Source organism: Protopterus annectens, chromosome 6.part0 (assembly GCF_019279795.1).
Source record: "Protopterus annectens isolate FY-2018-M chromosome 6.part0, PAN1.0, whole genome shotgun sequence".
NCBI lineage: Eukaryota > Metazoa > Chordata > Ceratodontiformes > Protopteridae > Protopterus > Protopterus annectens.
Window position 1 is genome coordinate 1,725,624,677 of NC_056737.1, and position 10,000 is coordinate 1,725,634,676.

Here is a 10,000-nt window from a genome sequence, read left to right on the forward strand (position 1 = left end):
CACAAAACACTAACATATGTGAGAGATGCAATTATACAGCCAGACTGGAAGCTAATCTGTCTCCACCCAAGACTGGAACAGGCAGCCAAGAGGAGAAGGGTAACACCTGCACCACAACTCCAGCCGCACACAGACCTACTAAAACAGTACTGGCAAAAAATACACATAAATACACAAAATCATACATGGAGGCTCTGAATAAAAACCTGCAAAAGCATCAGAGACCTCCAAAGCAGATACCCAAACAACCTGCACTTCCCGTCACAAACCAGACAACACATAAAACACAAAATCAGTGTGCCGCACAATCACAGCCCTTAAGGCGAAATAACATACCTAACACACTAGTAATAGGTGACTCTATAGTCAGGCACACTGATGTCCCACTCACTAGGCTGGACAAGCAAAAGGTTACTGTTAGCTGCCTGTTGGGAGCCAGAATCTGCCACATAACACAAGCAGTCAAGTCACTCCAGAACAAGTACAATTATGACTCTGTCATTGTTCATGTTGGTGTGAATGACCTGAGACATACTCCCTGGACTACATGAAAAAGACATAAAAGAGCTCTCTAATCATGTAGCTCAGGCTGGTATGACTCTGACCCTGGGTAGCATCCTGCCCTCACCAAGAATGATATCTCAGTATAAAGAAAAAATGATCAATTTCAACAATTGGCTAAGCTTCTGGTGTCATTCAAAGGGGATCCATTGCCTGTCAGCCTGGGATGACATGCTCGACAAGCCTCATTCTTTCGCAATAGATGGCTTGCACCTGTCACCCCTAGGCTATCGAATACTAGCCAAGGCTCTTGCTGCCCCCATAGTGCCTTTTTCAGGCAAAGCTCAAAAGTCAAACCCACCTCCGTAAACAGCACAAATAAAAAAATGAGGGTTATGCTACTCAATGCCAGGAGTTTAAATCTCAAAATGGATGCGCTCGAAGCACTCCTCAGTATGGAGAACATTAACATCTGTGCAGTAACTAAAACCTGGGTCAAGGCTCCACAGAACACCCCAGCACTACCGGGCTACAACTCATACCACACATTTTGGCCACAGAACATGGACAGAAACACAAAAGGAGGGGGTGTATCCATACTCATCGAGGATACCTACACCTCCAGGTTAGTGGCGCAGCATGATACCTCTGAGATCATCCATGAGCAGCTAACATTGGGCAAATCTGCAATGCAAATTATGCCCTGCTACAGATCACCATCCATGACCCAGGACCACCACTCCACCTTTCTGGAGACACTGGAAAACATGAAGGTCCTACCAAACACCCTGATATTGGGCAATTTCAATTACCCTACCATTAACTAGGAAAACTACTCAAGTACAAACTCTCAGGTCCTGCACTTCCTGGAATTTATCAACTTAAATGCCCTGGATCAGCTGGTAAACACCCCTACCAGAGGTGAAAACATATTGGACCTGGTCATCACCAATATGGGCGACAGGTGTACCACACGAGAGGTCAACCCATCACTGGTTAGATCAGACCATAAACTAATCACTCTGGATGTCCACACCACACCACCACCCCCAACCAAGGAAACCACAGTGAAAAACTTTTCTGTAGCAAACTTCACCTTACTTAAAACAGAGGTGGTAAGTTTCCCAGCCCCCATGCTAAAGGATAACAGTGTCCAAGTTCAGGAACCTTTACAAATGCACTGTATGAGCACCTACAAGGATGCATGGATCATGCCATCCCTAGCAAAACCAAGACTCACTCCCCTAAGAGAAGGAAACCAGTCTGGTGGACCCCTGCCATAAACAGGCTATACAATAGAAGGAGGAAACTAGTTCAGGAAAAAAAAGCAAATCCCAAGAAGGAAAGACATCCCAGATCAGTAGCAGTAAGAAACTAAGGTCCCTCATAAAATCATCCAAGGCTAACTTAAAAAAAAAAAATAGCCAAAGATTCGAAATATAACCACAAAGCCTTCTTTAGCTATGGCAAGAATTTAAGTGGCAACTCGCAGATATGCTCTGAGCTAGTGCAAAATAGCACAAAATATACTGAACCTACTGATATGGCCACCATCATGGCAGATAGATTCAGTGCAAACTTCACCCTCCTCTCACCCCCAAAAGGGCCCACAACAATACCGGAAAAGTGTAGTGTCCCAGAAATCACAGACGCACAGTTGAAAACAGCCCTTTCAAAAGCCAAAAGCACAGCATCAATGAGGCTAGATGGTGTCCCAGGCTGCATCTTGCATGAACTACAGAACAAACTAACCCCCCACCTAAACACACTGTTCAACCTCATCCTCTCCACAGGCTACGTGCTCATAGAATGGAGCACAGCAATGGTTATTCCACTCCACAAAGGAGAGGTTACAACTGACCCTGGTAACTATGGCCCTATAAGCCTCACTAGCCTGGTCTGCAAGGCTATGGAGTGCATCATCATGGAACTCATTAACAAAGACATTTGGAACCTCCAAACACTTGACCCAACCCAGTTAGGCTTTGTTAAGGGCAGGTCATGCCTACTAAACCTGGCGGACTTCTTTAAGACAGTCACCAAGGCCATAGATGAGGAGAAGGTGGTTCACACAGCCTACCTTGACCTCGCCAAGGCTTTTGACACCATTCCTCACTCAGGAATTATAGAAAAACTCACCAGCCTGAACATAAACCCCTACGTCACAAGATGGGTTGCCAACTGGCTTACAGACAGAATTCACACGGTAAGAATAGCGGGCTCCAGGTCCGACTCTAAACTAGTCACAAGTGGTGTCCCACAATGCTCAGTCCTGGGGCCCCTACTGTTCGGCATATGCTTTTCAGAAGTACAGGCAAACACAGGAGGACTATGGCTAACCAAGTTCACCGATGACTGCAAACTGGGAGCCATAACTGACTCTCCAGCTGACACGGACATTCTCCAAAAGGGCCTTACTGAGATGGACACCTGGTGTCAAAGTCATGGTCTCAAGCTAAATGCCAAAAAATGCATAGTCATCCCATTTAGGAAAAACAAAACACCCATGAATTACCACATAGCTGGCAGTCCCTTAATATTGAAGAGGTAATAAGAGATCTGGGGACCCAGGTAGAAAGTAATCTCTCCTTTGACAATCATATTGCCAAAGTAGTTAGGAAATCCTTCTATGTTGCCCATCTAATTACTAAAGGGTTTGCATCTAGAAATAAAGAGATTATAGTGCCCCTCCACTCATCACTCATCAGACCCATCATAGAGTACAATGCCCCATTTGGGATGTACCTCACAAGACCCTTCCAACAGCTGGAAAGACCACAAAAGTACATCACCAAGAGGATTACTGGCCTCAAACATATGTCCTATGCAGCCTGACTGGAAAAACTCCAGCTGTACTGAGTGGCATATCGATTACTCAGAGGTGATCTCTGCCTGACTTACAAAGCCATGTCCAACTCAGAATTGATTGACATGCTCCACCTAAAGAAATCCAAGTCACTGCATGCCACTCAATCTAGTGAGCTAAACCTCGCCACAACAATAAATAGAACATGCTGGAGAGATAGATTCCTGTCACAGAGACTCCCCATGCTTTGGAACAAAATTCCTAACTACATTAGGCAGAGCCCCTCACTAACACTCTTCATGAGAAACCTTGATGAGTGGATGGGTAACAGAAAATACACCCCTGGGATCACTTCATTGGCTCTTCTTGACAGAGGCTCAGTTAATTAATCAATGGAGCGGCGAAAGCTGACAAACTCTGGCTAGGCTCATAAATGCCCTCGGGCAGATAGCCTAGTACCTACCTATGAACCAATGAACTGACAGATGGGTAAGTCATTTGAACTGATGGGTAAGTCAATTGAACTGATGACCCACACCTCCAGGTTAGTGTTGCAGCACAATGCATCAGAGATCATCCATGTGCAACTAGCAATGGGCAAAACTGCAATCCAAATTGTAGCTTGCTACAGATCACCTACCATGGCCCAGAACCCCCATTCCACATTTCTGGAGACAATGGGAAATATGAAGGTCCTACCAAACACCCTAATACTGGGTGATTTCAATTACCCAAACATAAACTGGGAGAACTACTCAAGTACTAACTCCCTTGCACAACGCTTCCTAGAGTTTATAAACTTGAATGCCCTGGATCAACTGGTCAACATCCCCTCCAGAGGGAACAACATATTGGACCTGGTCATCACCAACATGGGTGACCGGTGTTCCACACCTGAGGTCAACCCCTCACTGGTTAGATCAGACCATAGAATAATCACTCTGGATATCCACATTCCGCCCCCACCCCCAATCAAGTAAACCACAGTGAAAACCTTTTCAAAAGCAAACCTCACATTACTTAAGACCGAGGTGGGAAGGTTCATAGCCCCCATGCTAAAGGACTATGCTGTCAAAGCTGCTGAAACTTTACAAAAGCACTCTATAAGCATCTGCAGGAATGCATGGATTGTGCTATCCCAAGTAAAACCAAGACTCACTCCTCCAGGAAAAGGAAACCAGTCTGGTGGACCCCTGCCATAAACAAGCTATACAACAGAAGGAGGAAACTAGTACAGAAAAGAGTAAAATCCCAAGAAGGAAAGACATCCCTGATCAGTATCAGCAAGAAACTACGATCCCTCATTAAATCATTCAAGACTAGTTTCGAAAGAAAAATTGCCAATGACTCCAAAGATAACCACAAAGCGTTCTTTAGCTATGTCAAGAACCTAAGTGGAAACTATCAGATCTGCTCTGAGTTAGTGCGGAATGGCACAAATTACACTGAACCGACTGATATTGCCAACATTCTGCCAGGCAGATTTAGTGCAAACTTCACCCCCCCTCACCCCCTTAAGGGCCCATAACCATACCAGAAGGATGTAGGGCCTCGTCAATCACTGACACACAGGTTAAAACAGCTCTATCCAAAGCCAAAAACACAGCTTCAATGGGACGAGATGGTGTCCCAGGCTGTGTCTTACAAGAGCTCCAAAATGAATTAACCCCTCACCTAAACACACTGTTCAAACTCAGCCTATCTACAGGCTATGTACCCACAGAGTGGGGCACAGCAACAGTGATCTGACTCCACAAAGGTGGAGCCACAACGGACCCTAGGAACTATCGCCCTATAAGCCTGACTAGCCAGGTCTGCAAGGCTATGGAACACATCATAATGGAACTCATTAACAGAGACATTGGGACCCTCCAAACCTTGGACCCTACGCAGTTTGGCTTTGTTAAGGGCAGATCATGCCTCCTAAACCTGGTGGACTTCTTTGAGACAGTTTCCAAGGCATTAGATAAGGGAAAGGAGGTCCACACAGCCTACCTAGACTTCGCAAAGGCTTTCAACACCATTCCCCATTCTAGTATTATAGACAAGCTCACCAGCTTGAACATAAACCCCTACATCACGAGATGGGTTGCCAACTGGCTCATGGATAGAACCCACATGGTGAGAGTTGCAGGCTCTAAATCCGACTCTAAACCGGTTACAAGTGGCATCCCCCAGGGATCAGTCCTAGGACCCCTCCTGTTTGGTATAAACTTCTCAGAGGTACAGGCAAGCATAGGAGGACTATGGCTGACCAAGTTCACAGATGACTGCAAACTACGGGCCATAATTGATTCTCCAGCTGATACAGACACCCTCCAGATGGGTCTCACTGAGACAGATATCAGGTGTCAAAAACATGGCCTCAAGCTAAATGCCAAAAAGTGTATAGTCATCCCATTTGGAAAAAACAAATTATCCATGAACTACCACATAGGTGGTAGTCCCCTAAATACAGAAAATGTAATAAGGGATCTAGGGACGCAAGTAGATAGTAATCTCTCTTTTGATAATCATATTGCAAAGGTGGTTAGAAAATCCTTCTATGTGGCCCACCTAATAAAAAAAGGGTTTGCATCTAGAACAAAAGAGGTTATTGTGTCTCTCTACTCATCACTCATTAGACCCATCATAGAATACAACACCCCATTTGGAATGAACCTTACAAGACACCTGGAACAGCTGGAAAGACCACAAAAGTACCTCACCAAGAGAATTACTGGCCTCAAACAGATGTCCTATGCAGCCCGACTCAAGAAGCTCCAGCTGTACATGGTTGCATACCGCTTACTCAGAGATGATCTCTGCCTGACATACAAGACCATGTCCAACCCAGAATTGATGGACATGCTCCACCTAAAAAAAAAACAAATCCCGGAAAATCAGATGCTCTAGAGATATAAACCTCACCACAACGATAAATAGGACATGCTGGAGGGATAGATTCCTGTCCCAGAGACTCCCCATGCTTTGGAACAGGATTCCAATATACATCAGGCAGAGCCCCTCACTAACACTCTTCAAGAGAAACCTTGATGGGTGGATGGGAAACAGAAAATTTACCCCGGGGATCACTGCAGTGGCTCTGCTGGACAGTGGCGCAGGGAACTAATGGCTCTGCTGGACAGAGGCACAGGGAACTAATCTAAGGGGGTGGCGAAAGCCAACACATTCTGGCTAGGCTTATAAATGCCCTTGGGCAGATAGCCTAGTACTTACCTATGAACCAATAAACCTATAATATTAATTGTGTGAGTGTTTGTGTGTGTGTGTGCGTGTGTGTGTGTGTGTGTGTGTGTGTGCTGTGTGAACAATTAAAGCATTTCAGCCATCTCCTGTGTCCATGTCCATTTCCATGGCATTAGCTAAAGTCCTGATATTGTAGCACATACACAATAGTATGATGTGGCAATAAGATCTGAGAGGGCTGAGTGTATCACTGTAATACAGTATTAGCTATGCTCATTGCTGCATATACACTATGATTCATTTCATGAGTCTTCAAGTAGTTATTCCCAAAAAGCTGTTTGAATGTTTCTGATAAATATTGCCCTCTGCATTTAAGCACTGCTTGGTAGTATAAAATTCCCTTTCACAGCTTAAAGAAAAAAAAAATCAAAACATTTAGTTTAGGCTGCATTATGTAGCACAAACAGGTCTGGTAGCATTACAAGGCTGTCAGCACTATGGATAGTATTCAGTGAAGAAAATATACCTGTCAGTTAACTTTCTCTTAGAGAAAAAGGACATCTGATGCAAGGTTTGAATCCACTTAAATGATAATTTTACAGAATGTGGTTTGAATAAATATTAAATCACATTTTTTGATATCATTGTGTTGTTTAAAAAGCAGCTCTTGTCAATACTAACAACATGTGAGCTGTTGCCTGTCCACTTTCGCATTATTTGTCATTAATTACAAATCTGATAATATGTTCCACAAAGTACATGTCTGATGTTGCAAGGATATATGAAAATGATGAATGTGTCACTTGAATGCACTTCTTGCTCTGATCATTGCTACATATACTCATTCATTGCATTTAATTTACTTTCTGCCTTTTCTGCGTTATATATTTATTTTCTGATGCCTTTTCCATTTGCTTTTCAATAAGCAGTGCAAAAAAAAAAACTGTTCACCCTCTAAGGAAAAAAAAGTGAAAATTTTAGTTTAGACTGCCTCATGTAGAGTAAATATGTCTGGTGTCATTGTGTGGCCCTCCACAACATGGATACTGTGTACTGCAAAGAATGCACCTGAGAGGTGTCCAGATCTGTGGTACAAGGTGTAATTTAAATGAAACTGAAAGAAATAAGGTACATAAAGCATTGTTTGAATCCTGTTTAGAGATGCCATTACAATTATTCACAACATATAATAATTTATTTTTTGGTCATTTTAATTTCCATTTGCTCTCTGCAAATGTAATTCACTATTCAAAAGTAGAGACACCTGTAGAGCAGCGTTTTCCATCTAGAACATCACTCTTTCTTAAAAATTGCTTAGTAGCTCCAATGCCATGGTTATTAGGGATTACTATAAATAGATTTTTAATGTCCATGGTAACAGCAATAAATGTGGCCTAAGATGCCTGCTTACATATAGCAGTGATGTCTCACAGGTTCTTGAGATTATTAAGAAGAATTGGTGCATTCTAACAATGGATGACAAAATAAAGGACATAGTGGGTGAAGTTGCAAGGTTTTGTTTTAAAAGTCAGATGAATTTGAAGAGACTGTCTGTTATAAGGATAAGGTTCCATCAAAGAAAACAACCTTGAAGAATGGGGATTTTCCCTATAGGATATGCAGGGCATGTGTTTCAATTAACAGTAGTAATTCTTTTAGACATCCTGTTACCAAAAGGTTATATCAACTGAAAACCTATGCAGATTATAACATCAAAAACACTATTTATGTCACTACTTGCACCCTCTGTAATGGATTTTATGTTGGTAAGGCTAATTGACAGTTCAAAGATAGAATTCTACGTCACCTCAGTGACATTAGACTAAGAAAGGACACCAGTGCTTTATCTAAACATATCCAAGAGAATGTACAACACAAGTTTACATTTATGGCATTATAATTAGTACATGGTAATCTTCAGGGTGGTGATTTATATAATAAAACAGAGGTTTTGGAGAGCCAGTGGATTGCTGATTTGCAGGCTGAATGGCTCCCTGGATTGACTGGAATGATTCCTTTGAAGCCTCTGTTGAAAGGGAGGGAACTTCCTAGATAAAAATGTAAATTTAAATTTTAGTTGGCCGCTTTTTGCTTCAAAGGGGAGAAGCACTGTCAATAATGCAGTATTTGATGAAAAGGGGGGAGACTTTCTAGATGAATTTTAATTGGCTACTCTTTGCTTTAAAGGAAAGGAGTACTGGAAGTAATGCAGAATCTGATGAATGCTCTATGAGTTTAAAGCGCTTACCCCTGTTTCTATGCCTGTGTTGTTTTTATGTTGTTTTATTGTTTTATTAGTCAATAATTGTTTCTTCATGGTAGTCTAGCTTTGCTGGTTTTCTAAATATTTTTGTTTGGTTGAGCAGCCCTTAGCAATCTGGAGTTTTTATATTTTTCTATAAAGCCAAATTTGTGGTATGTTTGGCCTCCTAGGCCAAGGACAACCACAAAGCATTCTTTGGCTGTGTCCACAACCTCAAAGGAAATACACAATTGTGTGCATAGCTCATTATAAATGGAGCCACCTGTACTGAGCCAGAAGATATAACAAACCTTTTGGCCAATAAATTCACTTTCAACTTTATCCCTCTCTCCCCATCAACCTTCCCTCAAGAAATGCCATCAGATATAACCCCCTCTGCTATCACTGTGGCACAGTTCCTTAATGCTCTCTCTAAGACCAAGAACACTGCATCAATGGGCCTAGACAATATCCCAGGATGTTTTCTAAATAGCATGAAACATAACCTATCAGGGCATCTGGAATTACTATTTAACTGTGTCTTCCAAACATCTCTGTGCTTCATAAATAGAGAACAGCAACAGTCATCTCTCTTCACAAAGGCAGGCAAGCTACAGATCCTAGAAACTACAGACCCATAAGTCTCACTAGTCTTATATGTAAAGCTATGAAAAGAATTGTCATGGAAATAATCACTAGATATATAGTAAACCTCTAGACACTGGACCTAACCCAGTTTGGTTTCATCAAGAGCAGATCATGTCTATTCAACCTGGTGGACTTCTTTGAGAAGGTATCCAAAGCAATGGATGAGGAAAATACGGTTCACACTGCCTACCTTGACCTATCCAAGGCATTTGACACAATATCCCCCTTGGGCATTGTTGACAAACTCAAGAGTTTAAGTAAAAACTTGAGTGTCACTAGGAGGATAGTCAACTTGCTCACAGACAGGACCTAGGAAGTTAGAATTGGGGAGTCCACATCTACAAAGAGACCAATCACAAGTGGAGTCCCTCAAAGATCAATCCTTGGACAGCTACTTTTTGGCATTTACTTCTCTGAAGTCAAGGCCGATGTCAATAGTCTCTGGCTGACTAAATTTGCAGATGATTGCAAAGTAGGAGCTGTCATTGAATCCCACACTGATACAAATGTTCTCCAGGAGAGATTGACACAGACAAACAACTGGTGTCAGAGCCATGAACTAAAACTAAATGCTAAGAAATGCTTAATGGTATCCTTTGGGAAGTCATCCACTA